The sequence below is a fragment of the Pinus tabuliformis genome, chromosome 6 (genome assembly GCF_031772625.1).
Source record: "Pinus tabuliformis cultivar Carrire ecotype Pingquan chromosome 6, CPIR1, whole genome shotgun sequence".
NCBI classification, from domain to species: Eukaryota; Viridiplantae; Streptophyta; class Pinopsida; order Pinales; family Pinaceae; genus Pinus; species Pinus tabuliformis.
The window spans coordinates 524,741,384-524,758,921 of NC_142292.1; positions in this window are offsets into that span (position 1 = coordinate 524,741,384).

Sequence of the window (17,538 nt, forward strand, 5' to 3'; positions counted from 1 at the left end):
CCGATGCAAATGAAGGCAAAGATTTTGCAAAAGGATTTGAACCGAGGTTGAACTTCTCTTGAACACATAATGACACTATAATGATTTGGAAACATTTGACTCAATGATAACACCCAAAACCATGAAGAATTTCAATGAGGTTTGATAAACTGTAAGGAAAATGGATTTCCCAACCTAGACATGAATGTGACGGAGTGTCATGTTCAAGAGTGACATGCTACCTTTTAACTAACGATGTAAAATGGACACCTTCCCCAATTTCCCCCCACCATTACTGGAAAGTACCTCTTTATTTTTTACAAGCTTGAGGAGGATAACATATGCTTGGACTGTAAGCTCATCCTTCGGATGAGTCCATCGAAGTATTTTTAACGAACCCTAAGAAGGAATGGTTCAGTCTCATCATGCTTAACGAGTCCTATATTGTTTAATTTTAACGAGTCCAGTAAAGGTGTAACTCGATGTCATTTTATTTTAAGAGATTTTGAAAAAGACACAAAAAGAAAACTCATTCAACTCTTTAACTGTAAAATTTTAACGAGCCTAGAGAAAGTAAAGCTCAATGTTTTTCATTTTTAGAGAGTCAGAAGAAAAAAATAAGTAGACTCCATTAGGTTCTTTTTCATTAGTTTAGTCTCTCAGGTCCGAAAAAGGATAAAATAATACAAGAGAGAACTCTATTGACCTTATTCGATCAATGCATACCTTTTCCGTAAATAGTCCTGGCTCATTTCATAAAAGGGGTAAACTTATACTGAGTGGACCGTTCTTCATTTACTTTTACGAGGTCAAACAAGCAAGTACTTGGCAATCTTTTATTTTTTGAAAAAGTCTGAAAAGGGCTTAAAATAAGACTTCATGAATTTCACTTTTCGTAATTTTTAAAGAGCATAAAAAGTGATAAAAGTCTGTTGAAATGTCAAAAATGATTCATCTTGACTCCGTAAATGATCCTCCACATTCAAACTCAATAACCCGTCATAACTACTCAAACATATGTCTTCCCTCTTAAAAAGATTCAAAATATAATATATATATATATATATATATATATTAAGCTTAAAAAACTTATAAAAGTGGGAAAAAGTAATTATTTTTACCATTTGCATTTTCACCAGTTCAGAGCAGAGAGAGGCTTTTTTACCGTGAAACTTCCATGACTAATTCTGAGCCAACTAGTGGATGAAATCACGCCCTGTTTCCTCCAGGTAGAAGATCTTTCCATAACTTAGCTTTCTATCCATTTATTTTTTCATTTTAAGCTTACATTTGGTTTTTTGGGACAAATATTTGTCCAAAATGGTGCCCTCAGCCCTGCATGGGTTTCACTCAATCGGTCCCACGCAGGCCGATAAAATATTCCATATGGAAATTATTGGCCTGCGTATAATTCTGAAAGAAATTTCTGCGCAGATATGCCCTGTCCATAAAAAGGCGATCGCGCAGGAACCATGGGCCATTTTTAAAACAAACTTTGGGGCCCAAAAAACATGAAATGAAATTCAAGAAAGATTCTAACTACTTTAAAATGATCATTTCAGGTCATTTTTCTTGCTCAAAAATGGAATGGAGGGAGAGAGAGCATGAAGCCAATGATGTGGCTACTTTGGTAGATCCTGCCACTTTACAAGCTTTGAGTAATTGCGACCTCAAAAAATACTGGCTAATCCCTGGGATGAAAGCCTAGGTAGATCTGATGACATGGTTGGTGAGGACCTGAAATATCCAGGAATAGTGTTTCATGATTGTTGATTATCGCATCACCATTGATGTCGATGGCATATATTTCCTGACTGGTTTATCTTATCAGGGAGTCGATCTTTCACTTTTTGGCTCGAGAGAAGGGGGAGACACTACTGATGGATACCTATGGCGCTTTTGCAGGATTTCACCACCCAAATATGGATGGATTGAAATTCAATCCATCAAACTTTTACCCTTAAGGACCATTACTTTCAATGTTTGCAAACTATGTGGTAGTGCTTCCATCCATCTAACCACCCGAGCATAGCTGCAAACAATTGTGGAATGTTGGGAGTCCACGGTATAAAACTGGTGCGAGGTAGTAGTGGTAAATATGAGGGGCCAACTAACTAGGTGCAAGAATGGTAAACTGTAAAATTTTGGTTATGGTGCCATTCTAGTTGTTTTGCCCTAAAAAAGGCTCCTATTCTTTGGCCATAGAAAATTCAGGAAGACGAAGGGGGTTCCAGGGATCCACGCTTGATAAGGTGGGTTGCACTGATGACACACGATGGCGATTCCTGTCCTGTAGTGAGGTATACAACAAAGTTTTTTTATTGGCTGAGCGAGTAAATTGTTATGATCGAGTATTTTCCGTATGTCGAGATAGATTACAGAGGTGACCTTTGATTTCCCACTTCCAGTTGGGGCTCAATGGGATGATCTATGTAAGATTTTCTCATTTTGTCATATTTTCAAAGATTTTTAATTTTTAAGTGTTTTTGTCTTCAGAGGCTAATTGTTCGAAATGTATGTGCATATGTGGGTCCAACCTAACCATCCGGGATGAGATGGTACAATAGACGAGACGAGCATCTTATGGTTTTTGCAGCAGCTAACCCAGAGGCCGATGACATCCTCACAAAGTTGGAGCACAACCTTGAAAGGCTGACTGCCAACATCCTAGAGACTAGAGTTGATGACATTCCACATGCCTATCAAAGGCATGTAGGTGGGGTTCTCGGTCTGCTCATACATTTGTTGTGTTGAGTGGCTCGTGCTATCGTGTGTTATCATGAGCATCACCATGCCTAGTTTTTCTAGTTTCTATGACCATTTTTGACCTTTTGGTATTATTACTATTCAGAAAATAAAAGGCCACAGGACCTTATGTCCTCAGATGACATATTTTGTAGCCACACCCAAACTCTATTGTAATGAAAAATATGCTACTTTTGTCTATGTTTATCTCGATAAACATATGAATGAATATTGTTTTTAATTTACAAATGTTGCAAATTTCTATTTAATACATGTTTTTCCAATTCATCTATCAATGTGTTTAAATATATCGGAATGTGTTGATATTCGATATAATAAAATTGTCTTTCCAAGAGACAGACTCGTAAAAACATCCTTAACATGGTTGGACTCCTAACTGAATAGACACCATTTAAATGTAATACTACAAGTTGTGAATCTAACATAAAGATCATCGGATACCAAATGTAATGGCATCAACCAATATCTCAATGACTGCACTATATTCTTCCATACTGTTCATTGTTTGATTGAGACATATCCCGTGAATAGAGACAATCTCATTACTGGGGGAAAATATAATCCAGGCTGCGGAAGATAAATTCCGAGTACTATGACTAGCGCCAACAGAAAATCCAATGTAATTTGGAGAAAATGTCGACATCTACAAATCAAGTGTAAACAAGAGATAAGCAGAAGAAGTAGTAAAAAGCACTAATCTACCACACATACCTAAAAAAATGGTAAATAATGCACAAATATTCACCAAACATTTTGCAAAATATTTCTTAAGGTAAAGACCATTTATGGGCTTTCCCAAAGGAACATCATCATAATCAATCATCTCATAGCCACCTTTAGCTAATACACATTTTATGATGTAAGGGCCATTCCACATGGGCTCGAATTTCCCTACACCTAGCTTGTCATGAGCTTGATCATATACCAATACTAGGTCACCTTATGAATATGTATGAGGATTAACGTTCTGATTGTATTGGGCTTTGACACATTTCTGGTGAGCTTCGCTAGCCAATATGGTGTTACAACGATTTTCATCTAGATGGGCTAAGTGTACAAAGCGTTCTTCGTTTGCAGAGGTAGAAGGTAATAATTCGATAGCTAATTTAAGAGATGGAATTTCACATTCAATAGGTAATACATCGTCCAAACCATAAACAAGTTCAAAGGGGTAAAACCGGTCGATGTTTTTATAGTGGTACGGTAAGCCCACAGTGTTGAAAAGAGCATAGAGTTCCAGTTTCCTTTATGGATACCAAGTATCTGTTTAATCATATTGGTTAAAACTTTATTGACAGCTTCGACCTAACCATTAGCTTGTGGATAATATGAAGTAGAGCTATCATAGTAGAGGCCAAGTTACGTGGACAGTTTGACCATCATAAAGTTGCAAAAATGACTATTGTGGTCTGTAATAATAGCTTGTGGGATGCTGAACCGAGCAATCACATGATTGAAAATGAAAATAGTTGCATTTTCGTCGTTGTCTCTATATGTAGGCATCACCTCGGCCCATTTTGTAAAGTAATAGACTTCAAGGATGATATATCCATTCCCCTCAGCCAAGTGAGGGTTACAAGTGATGAAGTCGATGCCCCATTTGGCAAAAGGACCGACAGCTATGATTGGGTGAAGAGGAGCAGGAGGTGCTTGCATTTTGCGATCATAAATTTGGCAATTATGACATTTTCGAACTGTAGTGAAGCAGTCTTTAAACATTGACGACCAAAAATAGCCAGCTCGTAATATCTTTTGGGCAATAGCATACCCAAACATATGACCACCACATGCTCCAAAGTGGTAGTAATTCAAAGTTTTTTCGGCTTCTTCAAGAGTTAAACAATGTTAGGATAAAGAATTAGCACCACGACAATAAAGAGTGTCACCAATAATGTTGTATCGTTGGGATTGGTATCGAATTCGCCGATGATGAGTTTTGGATAACTCAGGCCTAAAATTTTGTGTTTGGAGATATATAATGATGTCTCCATACCACAGATCTGACACAGTAATAAGAAAGAGAGATTCGTCAGTAAAATAATCTTTTGCTACAGTTTCTATATCAATATGTGGGAAGTCACACAATAGTTCAACGAAAACCAAGGATTTCTTTGATTTGGATTTTTCAAATTCCATATCAAACTCTTGTAAAATGACTATCCACTTCAAGTATTTCCCCCTAACAGTTACTTCGTGAGAATATACATCATAGGGTTGCAATCTGAAATGACAGTCATTTTTCAGAGAAGTATATAGTGACAGAATCATTGAACAACTTGCACAGCTACCAAGGCTAGCTTCTCCACATGTGCGTATTTAATCTCAATTTTAGTGAGAATCCTACTCAAATATTAAATCACATGTTTGCTGCTAGAATCATCCTCTCGGACTAACACCATTCCAATGGTGGCATCAGATGCAGCTAAGTACAAAAAGTAGTCTCAATGATAATCGGGTGGATGCAGTAAAGGTGCATTAGTTAGTGCATGCTTTAATGCATCAAAAGCTTTATCAACAAGCTCATCCCAAAAAAATGGAATACCCTTTTTCAATAGTCGAGTAAAACCTTGTGTTAGTTCAGCATAATTGTGGATGAATCTATGCCAAAAAAATTATTTCCCTTGAAAGCTTTGGAGTTGAGTCAGGCTAGAAGGAGCAGGCAAATTCAAAATTGCCTCTACCTTGAGAGGATCGACACGAATGCCTTCCTTTGAAATGATGAAACCTAGAAGGCAACCAGATTGCACACAAAAAACACATTTGTGCAGATTCAAGCGAATATTGTAATGCCTACACCTAATGAAAATCATTTTTAAGTGCATTGGGTGATCCTGTCGTTTCATGGAATGAGTCGGGAGGTCATCTAAATAAGGCTGAACAATATGCTTGATATCATGGAATGCATAAGACATTGCTCATGGAAAATTTGCTCCAGTGTTTTTAAGGCCAAATGGGAGTTTGCGATAAGCAAAAGTCCCCCATGGGTGTATAAATGCAGTTTTATATTGATCGGCGGGGAGTATTTATCTGATTGTAGTCAGAAAATCCATCCATAAAGGAAAAAATTTCATTTTCGACACTATCTTCGACAATTTGGTCGATATATGAAGTTGGATAATTATCCTTGGGACAAGCTTTATTGATATCTCGCTAATCAACACACACTCAAATGGTTCCTTGCTTTTTATTAAGAGGCACAATATTTGATACCCAATCGGTTAAAGGAATGTGGTAAATGAATCCTACTTTTAGCAATTTCTCAACCTCGGTTTTGATAGCATTAGCTTTTCGCAGATTTATAAGACGTAATCATTGTCTAAATGGATTAGCATCCAGATATGTTTTTATTTCATGTACAACAATGCTAGGGTCGATTCCTCGCATCTCTTCATAGGACCAGGAAAAATGTCACGGAATTCCTGAAATAGGGCTTTGTAAGTTGAAATCTCTTCTAACGAAGAAGAGTCTCCTATATGAATATTTTCAATTATTCTAGGTTTCACTAAGATATTGATAGGTATTGTTGCTGATATGTTCCCTAAATTATATTCAGAACTAGAAGAAAGGGTAGATATTGGATTTTGAGGATCGATAAGGGTCTCAAATGAAAATAATGATGAAAAATTATTTTGAATTTTACCAAAAGATGGTAATAAATTTGAATGATGATGATTATCATCCCATGGAATTTCATCCAAGGTCATAACTTCCATAATCCCTTCATCAGTTAAAAAATATTTGTTAAAAGAATCAGGCATAAAGATTGGTTCTAAGCGTGACAAATGAGAATATTCATCAATGATCATATTCATTTGATCATCATCAAATGTTGATGGGTTAGAAGAAGACTGAATGGTCTCATAGGATAACTTGAAAGGACTACGAGGCATTTCATCACCATATAAGATCATTTCTGATTCTGATGGTACCTTCCATGGATCTCCCATTTCGAAAGTACTTGATGTAATCATGTTGATCTGTGCTTCATTCTAAAGAAGAACAAGTGGAGGGAATGTAAAATTTCCCATCAAAGATGAGTCTTTGAGTAGGCCAACACCAACTTATTCATATGGAGTGGTTGATTTTCCAACAAATGGGATACTACCGTAGAATTAGAGTCAAAGGTATAGTAGGACAATTGATCTACTTTCACAATTCTTCCTTTGTGAAGAAATATAATCATCCTAAAATATGAAGAGACTACTGTCGCCATGGCATAAGTCCATCTTTGACTAAGAAAAAGGCTGTAATCAAGTTCAGAATCAACAACCTCAATGTCTATTGCAACTATTTTTCCCTCTAACTCGATTGGAAAATCAATTAAAAGTCCATACGAACGAAAACCTCTTCCATTGAAGGCTTTCAAAGTCATGGGATATTGATTGATTGTTGGAGAACCTAAAGCTTTCCAACAGGAAATGGACATAATACATGTCGACGCTCCTTCATCAATCATTGTTCAAAAAACTCGTCAATTTTTGACATGAACTCGTATCTAAAAAGCCAGTTGGTGTGGGAGACACAAGACATGATTCTCGAGATAAAAAACAATCAAATGGGAGTCTTGAGGACCTATTGCTCCTATGGTTGATAATAATAATTTCCTTTGCACTGGACAAGTTTGTAGCACTTCAAGGGCAGACATGGTTGAAGGTGACATAGCCAGATCTTCGACGATGTTATAATTTTGGGTAGCCCTCGCATGAGGATTAAAGGTTGACTTATGAAGCATACCCTTAGGAGGCGGATGAATTACCATATCAGGATTTGGTTTTTCAATGTGTAATGGTTCAAAAGAAGGAGTAGACACAAAAGTTTGACCAGATGAACTACATTCATCTCCATTTCCAACAAGACTCTTTGAAACGTAATCTTTGGATCTCATTACTAGCATAACTTTGGAAGACATCATCATGCTATCTGTCGGTGGGGATGAGGAGGATTGGTCGTGAGAGACCATTTTACTGTCTTGAGGAAAAGGATCCTTCAAAACAGTGGGTGTGGATGAACTTTTGATGAATTTGGAAACTTCGACCTGATGAGGGCACTCCTTAGTGTAATGATCTTCCTTACAAATCAAGCATGGATATAGAGGTTTCCTCTTTTAGTCAGATGGTTCATTCTTGACTGATTTCTCCTTAGAGCAGTTGTCTTGTTTAGTTTTTCCTTTTCCCTTTTTCTTATTTCCAAATGGCTTACCCTTGCCAGTACATGAGTATACAACATTGATTTCAAAAGTAATTCCGAGAGAAGGATCTTCGTCGGGTGAATAAGATAGAGCCTGTAGAAATTTTGAATAATAAACACATATTCAATAGAGATTATCCTGATTATACACTATTGCGGAATACATGCATAATACATAACCTCCTCTACGCTGATCATCAATTTAGCAGCATCAAAAACAATGAAACATCAATAGCATGCACACATTAACACAGTGTGTAACCTGGGGAAAGATTACAACTGAAAACCCCACACTATCTATATATTAATGATTGAGAACATGTAACAATACATAGTACAATACTCCTCACAAGTATCCAGCACTATCTCCACCTGTTACACACAAAACTAGCTCAGATATGATAAATCACTGCTCAAATCTCCTCCACTGCTTTGCCTGCCTCCACTGCACAATCTTGCAAGAGAATGAATGAATCTAAACTCATTCCAAGTTCTATTTACCTTGGAAAATCACTCACACTAGAAATCACGTGAGCACAGGCTATATCACTGGGCATATGCAATTCTCATGGGCATACTCAATCCTTTGATTGTGCAAGATCTCATGCACAACTATAGTCACAACTGATAGCAATCTCAACCTATAACACCCGTCTCCACTGAACATGCACTGAGTTAACTGATGTATTCTTTAGTTGCATTATGAGTTAATAATTAGTGAATTAATTAATAACCAATTCACACAACTCATCACTTAGTCTATTGGCCAGTTAGACTAAATACAACTAGTTCAACTAAGTCAAACTGAACACAACTCCATTAACTGCTCATCCAACTCCACAGAACTCAACCACATGTGTTCTAACTGATGTCCCGCATGCAATAGCTCAACTGACCCACAAAGAAAGTGTATTTCCTTCTGACAGCTGCATGTGCCACATCTGTAGCTCAAACTGAAGTGCTCCAAGAGGATAAGATAAAGTTTATAGTCTAAATATTATTATGAGACAATAATATTTGACTTTTCTATTTTTGACTAGCAGTCTAAAAATAGACTCTGATCACTCCTGCTATGATCCAAAAATAGAATTCCATATATTTTTCCCAACATGACCAATCATCCATAAATAGAAAACTGCAACTCATAGACCATGATCCATATGTCTAAAAATAGATATAGTCTAAAAATAGACTTTGTGCCAAAACTTGCCTGCGGGACCACTTAGTGAAGGTGACTCCTTTCCACTAAGCTCCATCATCTTGTTGCATTCTCAACAAGCATTTCTTGTTGCACACTTTTCAACACTCCCTCTCAAAAAGAAAAGCTTCCTCTCAAACCCGATCCTGTAACTCTGGAATGTTCTGCATGCAACACATCTGCCCGGTCCACTTTGCTCCAACAACACTTGGAACAAAAACACTCCCAACTGACCACTCTGTTGGGCTAGGAACATACTCTGATGCTGAAGCTCTACCTGCTGATGACAAGTGATCCCTCTCTGACATATGCACTACTGCAACATCTCCATGCATCTCGCACCATTGCACACCTCTCTATGCCACCTAGCACTGTACAAAACACTTGTGCCTCTCGCATTGTTGCAGCCTGCATGCTATGCGCTGTCCTGGGATTCCTTGCACTGTCACTCTCTTTGCCGCTCCATCCGTATCTGTCTCTACCCAATCAGTTAGTTCCTGCTACTCCACATCGGGGCTCCCTTAGCAAAGTCTCATCCAAGAGGTTGGGTATCTCAAGGATCTTGCCCCTCCTCCTTGGGACGATCACTCTATATCACCCCACCTCCTACCTGGAGGTATGGCTGCATGTGATCCCTCAGCCCACCTGGATCGAAGTTTCCCCCTACTTGAGGTCTCTGCATGAATAGATGTCTCTACTCGATCTCCTCTCAGCTTCCCTTGTTGTGGTTGCTCAACAACCTCCTGAAGCTATTGCACCAATCGTGGCTCCTCCACAATCGTCTAAGACTTCTTCTGGCTCTGCATGTTGAGAGGTAATATACGCTCCCTCTCAACCACCAAGTCTCCATTAGTTGTCTCACTGCTCAAGGCTTTGCATGCATCTTGAACCTCAAGAGCATACAGGTTCTTGACCCGTGAACCAATCTACTTCACCTGTCTAGTGATGATGTGTCTAAGGAAAACATTTCCCTTACTGAAGACTACATCATAGCCTCTGTCTTCTAGCATTGCGATCGACACCAAGTTTCTCTTCAGTCCTGGTACATACTTGACATCGATCAAGGTGAGGCGAGCTCCATGCTCCCTCTGAAAAATAACCGTGCCTACACCTGAGACACTATACTTCTCATCATTATCCATCGCTATGAGTATCTGGAGATCTTTATCCTCCAAAGTACTGAACAAAATTTTATCACCGGTCATGTGGAAAGAAGCTCCACTGTCAAGAAACCAATCACTTCCCATCATGGATGAAACCATGCATGCGAAGAGTGTGAAATACAACTCAAACTGTGAAGCAAGTGCCTCACCTTCAGATCCTTCCCCGGATCCCTTCTTGGACTTCTTCTTTGGGCAATTAGTATCATAATGGCCCAACTCATGACAACGAAAGCATCACACCTTCTACTTGTCAACCTTCTTCCTATCATTGGAAGAATTGGATTCGGAAAGAGAAACCTTCCCCTTCCCCTTCTTCGCCTTACTCACTAAGGCATAGCTCTCCTCATCATGCATAGATGAAGAATTGTCTCTGGTGCGCCGTCTAATCTCCTCTTGCACAAGATCTGACCAAAGTCTCTCCCATCCTGGCAATTTCTCCCTTCCATTGACCGAGTCTTGGTAGCTATGCCAACTCTTAGGAAGGCCAAGGAGTGATAGACTCACCATATCCTCATCCTCAATAGTTACCCCCACACTTCCCAGCTCATCCCGGAATTGGGTGAACTTCGTGAGATACTGGGGCATACTGTCTCCATTCTCACACCTAATGTTTCTGAGTTTATCCTTGAGTGCCAACTTCCTCTGGTCGCTCTTGCTTTGGAATAATTCTGTCAACGTTTTCCACATCAAATATGGAGAAGCCTTTCCATGGAGGCTGGACACAATGTGATCCCTCATGCCCTCCAACAGAATCCTTCGACACTTTGCTGTCTTCTTTTGCCAATCCCCGACTTGAGCAGCATCAGTAGGTTTTGGGACATCCACATCTATGAACTCCTTCAACCCATTATCATCTAACATCGCCTCCATCCTGTCCTTCCATGCAATATAGTTTGAGATACCCTCAAGGGCATACTCCAATCGCAATCCGTTGAAAGACATTTCAACTTTGACACCAAGAAAGCACTGCCGCAAATTCAAATTCCACCATCTCAAAAAACTCAACCGCTTCTGATCTAAAATTCGTGAGAACAAAGTATTTCTCATACAGAGATCGACTGTATGGGAATTCACCGGATATCTCACCTTCCAAAAGAAGGATGAATCCAAAGGCTACCTGGCCCGATCACAAACTCTGCCTGAAGAAATAAAATGTAAACACTTTCTGAATAATAGATCTGATGATCAATACAACATTGATATCATGTAGAACTTCTTCTACAAATCAGCTCGCTCTGATACCATGTAGAAATTTTGAATAATAAACACATATTCAATAGAGATTATCCCGATTATACACTATTTCGGAATACATGCATAATACATAACCTCCTCTACGTTGATCATCAATTTAGCAGCATCAAAAACAATGAAACATCAATAGCATGCACACATTAACACAGTATGTAACCCGGGGAAAGCTTACAGCTGAAAACCCCACACTATCTGTATATTAATGATTGAGAACATGTAACAATACATAGTACAATACTCCTCACAAGTATTCAACACTATCTCCACCTGTTACACACAAAACTAGCTCAGATCTGATCAATCACTGCTCAAATCTCCTCCACTGCTTTGCCTGCCTCCACTGCACAATCCTGCAAGAGAATGAATGAATCCAAACTCGTTCCAAGTTCTATTTACCTTGGAAAATCACTCACACTGGAAATCACGTGAGCACAGGCTATATCACTGGGCATATGCAATTCTCATGGGCATACTCAATCCTTTGATTGTGCAAGATCTCATGCACAACTATAGTCACAAATGATAGCAATCTCAACCTATAACACCTGTCTCCACTGAACATGCACTGAGTTAACTGATGTATTCTTTAGTTGCATTATGAGTTAATAATTAGTGAATTAATTAATAACCAATTCACACAACTCATCACTTAGTCTATTGGCCAGTTAGACTAAATACAACTAGTTCAACTAAGTCAAACTGAACACAACTCCATTAACTGCTCATCCAACTCCACAGAACTCAACCACATGTATTCTAACTTATGTCCTACATGCAATAGCTCAACTAACCCACAAAGAAAGTGTATTTCCTTCTGACAGCTGCATGTGCCACATATGTAGTTCAAACTGAAGTGCTCCAAGAGGATAATATAAAGTTTATAGTCTAAATATTATTATGAGACAATAATATTTGACTTTTCTATTTTTGACTAGCAGTCTAAAAATAGACTCTGATCACTCCTGCTATGATCCAAAAATAGAAGTCCATCTATTTTTCCCAACATGACCAATCATCCATAAACAGAAAACTGCAACTCATAGACCATGATCCATATGTCTAAAAATAGACATAGTCTAAAAATAGACTTTGCGCCAAAACTTGCCTGCGGGACCACTTAGTGAAGGCGACTCCTTTCCACTAAGCTCCATCATCTTGTTGCATTCTCAACAAGCATTTCTTGTTGCACACTTTTCAACAGAGCCAAAACTTGAACATTCTTAGAATTTTTCTTTTTGTTCTTAGTCTTCTGGCTCACATAACCAATCATGCCATATGCGGCATGTGATCCTAGAAGAGGTGGATTATTTGGAGTAAATCAGGGTAAATCTAGGATCTTTTCATGAAAAGTACCAGACTGAGTATAAATAAGATCGAGATATTGAGTGCAGGAAATTACTTTCTCTTCATTTGCAACACCCCCTTTGGCTACATCTTCAGTTATCATTGGTAAAAGTGACTTTATAAACCATTAGTCCAGAAGCTGGTCTAGAATGTAAAATTTAACTAGGCGACGTCTTCGTCTCCATTCATGAATGTCATTTGAGATATGGGTAAACGTTGACTGCTTTAAAGAAGTCAAAAATTTAGTTCCATTGTCATACTGAATGGGTAACTAAAAATGGGTCAAAAAGTTTGTAGCAAGGGAATTGAATGTGTTAAAAGAAGCGTGTGGTAATTCTACATGCCATTTGGTTTCCGAACCAATTAGGGTTCACTGGAAAAGTTGTAATCTAATAGAATCATCATTTAATGAGTTGGATGCACACCAAAGATGGTAGGTCATGACATGGTTGGACAGATCTTCACCTGACTTACCTTCAAACTTAGGAATATCACTGGAAAACTTAGTAGGAATAGTCGGCCAAAAGGGTAAATAAAGAAGTGGATCATTAGTTAACCGAGAGAGGTCAGGAAAATCCAAAGTTGCAATGAAAGGCAATTAGAAATTGGGGTCCTGCAATGGATAATTATAACCCTGAGGGGTGAGCCCTGTACCAGGGGGAGGATATCCAGGATATCCTGGGATAGCCTGAGCAATTGGGATATTCATACCTCCTATTTATCCAGGATGAGCCATACCATATTGCGGTTGAATAGGTTGTTGAAACGTATGACCTGGGTACGGTTGGTTCTGGAAGGCAAAATTCTAATGCATTTCACCTTGAACAAACTTTCCTTGAAGGGGTTGTCTTTGCAAAGGTTGACCTTGGAGAAATTGGGTTTGAAAAGGTGTAGCTTGAACAAACTGACTCTAGGGTAAACCTTGGAAAGATAGCCCTTGAAAAGGTACTTGCATATATGGAACACTAGGCTGAACAACAGGTATTTGAGGTGTTGATGGAATCGTAGGAATGGATTGAACACCAAATGCTTGGGGTAAAGACTTAACAAGAGGTTGCATAGTAACCTGTGATGTAACCGGGATAGTTATATGTGACACTCCTAGAATGGGAGTTCTAGGCAATCTTGAACTTGGTTTTTGAATAGATGTTGCCATAGCAGATTGCCCTATGGTTTGATCGATACTTTGGGTAGACTGCTGAAGTGATTGTTGGGCAGGTGTCGATGAGGTATCGTGGATGGTTAGTTGGACATGAGAAGACATACCTTGAAAAGGAAGTTGTTGCATAGGTTGTCCAAGAGCTTGGACAGGTTGATACAAAGGCACATGAGAAGCAAAAAGAATTGATTGTTAAGAAGGGTTTCATATTGTATTCAATCTAGGGTTAGGAATTCCATAGGTGGGTTGAAGCATAACAGGTTGACCAAAACTGGTTTGAGGCATTTGAGTATACTTAAATTAGTTTCTAGAGGGGGGTTCCCCCCAGCTGCAGGGTAAGGTCCACCAAAAGGTTGTCCTCCAGGCAGAGGATACAATGGTTTCCCCCTAGGTGGATAATAATGACTTGTTGGGTTAGCTCATGGATTACCAACATTACCAGAAATTATATTAATGGCTTGTTCAGATGCCAAACCTTCATTAGTAGGGTTAATTACATGAGTTGACATGTTTGAAGATGATTTCGAGGAAGAAGCTCCTGTGAGAGAGTGATATCTAGGTGCTAAAAAACCACCATACATTGTGGACTCCAGAGAAGTGGAATACATGGATGTATCTGTCATGGCACTTCTTAGAATCATTTTGGACCAGTCAAAACTGGGTACGGTAGAATAAGGGGTAGTGTAAAGTGGAATCTCTTGCCCTAAAAAATTCAAGGGTGTAAAATACGAAGGGTTAGGGTGAATAGATTGAAACAAAAGTTCTGACATATCTACAGGTTCACTGGTAGAAACTAGAGGTTCTTCTTCTTCGTCTGAAACAAGTTCTTCAATGGCAATAAGACCAAGAGGAATACTACCAGTAAGGATAAGTTTCACATGCAGTGAAAGTGGAGGATCTAGAATATGTGTTATAGAAGATGTATGAATTTCAAGCTAAAAAATAACAAACTCAGGTTCGTTAATATCTGGTTCAGAAATGGGGTTTCTATCAGAATATTCTCCGGTATCTGATTCAATTTGAACGATTTCAGTAATTTGTAAATCAGTTGCTGCTGAGGGTGATGTTAAATTTTGAGTTTGATTAAATTCATTTTCTGTTACTTCAATGCCTGAAATAGTATATGTTATAGGTTGATTAACTTCAGTTCCTCTTACATCAGAATCTATAATAGTGGAAGTTTCAGTTTTTGCTGGAGTTCTAGTTTTAGATGATTTAGATTTTTCGGATTTAATATTTTCTAACTGACTCGGTGTATACTCAGGGGTATCCACGAGTATCCTACATTATTTTCTTGGTAGTTCCGCCACCAAAAATAGATAAAAAATCAATAAAAAATAAAAAATAAAAATAATTATTAATCACACAATATCTAAATTACACCTAAAGTCTCTAAAAAGTAAAAAAAAAACAACACAGAAAGTAACACACACTAAAAATCTAGGAGTTCAAACCACACAAACTTACTCTTCACAGAGATCAATATATACTAGTTGGTGATGAAATCCAACATCGAAGAGATCAAGGTGAAATTTTTTAATAGAAAATGAGTATTTGGACCAGTTACCCTGACAACCTGCTTAATGAAATGGTCTAGTGCAAGTAACTTTTCCATAAACCATCCTGAGCAAAGATTGCCCTCCAAAGAGTCCAAGTGAGTCTAGAAAATGTCTGTTCCAGTTACAACAGGACCTTCCCTCTGTCGTCACCTTAGGTAGATCCCTAGGATTATAGTCACTATATTCACCAAATACAACAATTTTACCTAGGGGTACAATTGTAGATCGGAAGTACACGCAAGGGCAGAGTAACAAGCTCAATCCCCTTGAAGGCTCATCCACATGATCAATTGAAGGTTTACTTTCAAGTGACCCCAAGTACCTTTCAGCACCATTGTAATACGTGTAAATCACTATATCTAGGCCAATGAAGTGAGTTAGATCACTTCAACAACTCACAACTTTTCCACTTTTCTCAAAACAACCAATTCTACTATTTTTTAATGAAAAATGTAGTCAACAAAATAATTCCCAGATTTCCCTAATTATCAAAATAAACTAAAACACTCTTTTCTTCTAAACACTTGAAAATTTCAAGCACACAAAAATCAATCAAGAATATGGAGAAAAGACATATTCTCCTATGAATGCTTTGATTTGATGATAATAATAGTGCAATCGCAAAAATTTTCCCAAGATGAAAGTGTTGGGCATGGAATCCCCCCACAACATGTTTTGGGGCTCAAAGCCCAAGTTTTGACTATTATTGTTGAAAAGACTCTGCAAATTGTGGGCGTGAAGAGAAAATTGTATGTTAGAGTCATAGGGTTGTCCGCCCTAAGTTTTGAATGTAGTGTCGGCCTACCCATGGTCTGTGGACCATGGGATTGTATAAATAGAGCGAGGCTCTAAGTTGTAAAAAAAATTAGAGATACATAGAGGAACGAATGGAGTCTAGAGAATAGCAAGCATAGAGTAAAGGTCTAAGTGTTTTGGGTCATAGTAATAGGAAGAGGCTCTATAGCTGAGTGCACAGAGGCCTAGTAGAGTCCGCAGATGAGTGCACAGACCCCTATAGCTGAGTTGGCAGGGCAGAGTCGAGTCTGTAACCAAGGAAGAAGAATAATAAAGAGAAGCATGATTCCAAATCTTGTGTATTTGTTTTCAGTTATTATATGGTTGATATCTTTTACAATTATATTGTTTTATTTATCGTGCGCACTAGTATGAATGGTGAACACTGTTAAGTATAACTAAACAAATGCAGATAAGCTAAGTCATCAACTAATATTAGGTTAATAGTAAGGGATTGGGTACTAACATGGATCGAGCCCCAAGTAGGGCTGCATGAAGGCAACATCATAGGCTGCGAGGTATTGATAGGTGCGTGTAGCGATGTGCACGTAGGGTCAAACTGCGGACCACCGAAAATCATCAGACATCTCTAGGGTGCGGAAACCTAGTTCTAGCACCCTCCCATACTACTTCGGGTGAGACCTCAGTCCGCACTCCGTGGACTATTTCCAAAAGGGCCAATAGTACCGTGATTTTTTTGGCTAAACCACCTATGAACCTGGGTTAGGCCCCTAAAAGCCAACAAATGGTTCCATTGCCGGGACAGGGATCTGCATAAAGGATGTTTGATGTCATGTCACTGGAATCCAACCAAGAAAGAAATTGAAGGGTGGTTGGACAAGAACATTCACGAGTTCGTGGCACAGGAAAGCAGGAATCCGCGAGTATCTAAGGAACAGTGGTCGGAGCACTACTTGTATATGGAAATCCATGAACTTTTCTATGCATCCTTTCCTTCTAAGCTGTATGAGTGGATCGCGAACCTATCAGACAGTCAGGGAAGGTGTAGGCTCAAGAAACCAATCGTGTGGACTCTGGAATTAGTGCACAGACTAGAAGCGTCAGGAGATAAGATTGTGTGAGCTGTGGACCATTGGCTAGATAAGATTATAGGAGGATTTATTACTGAGTTTG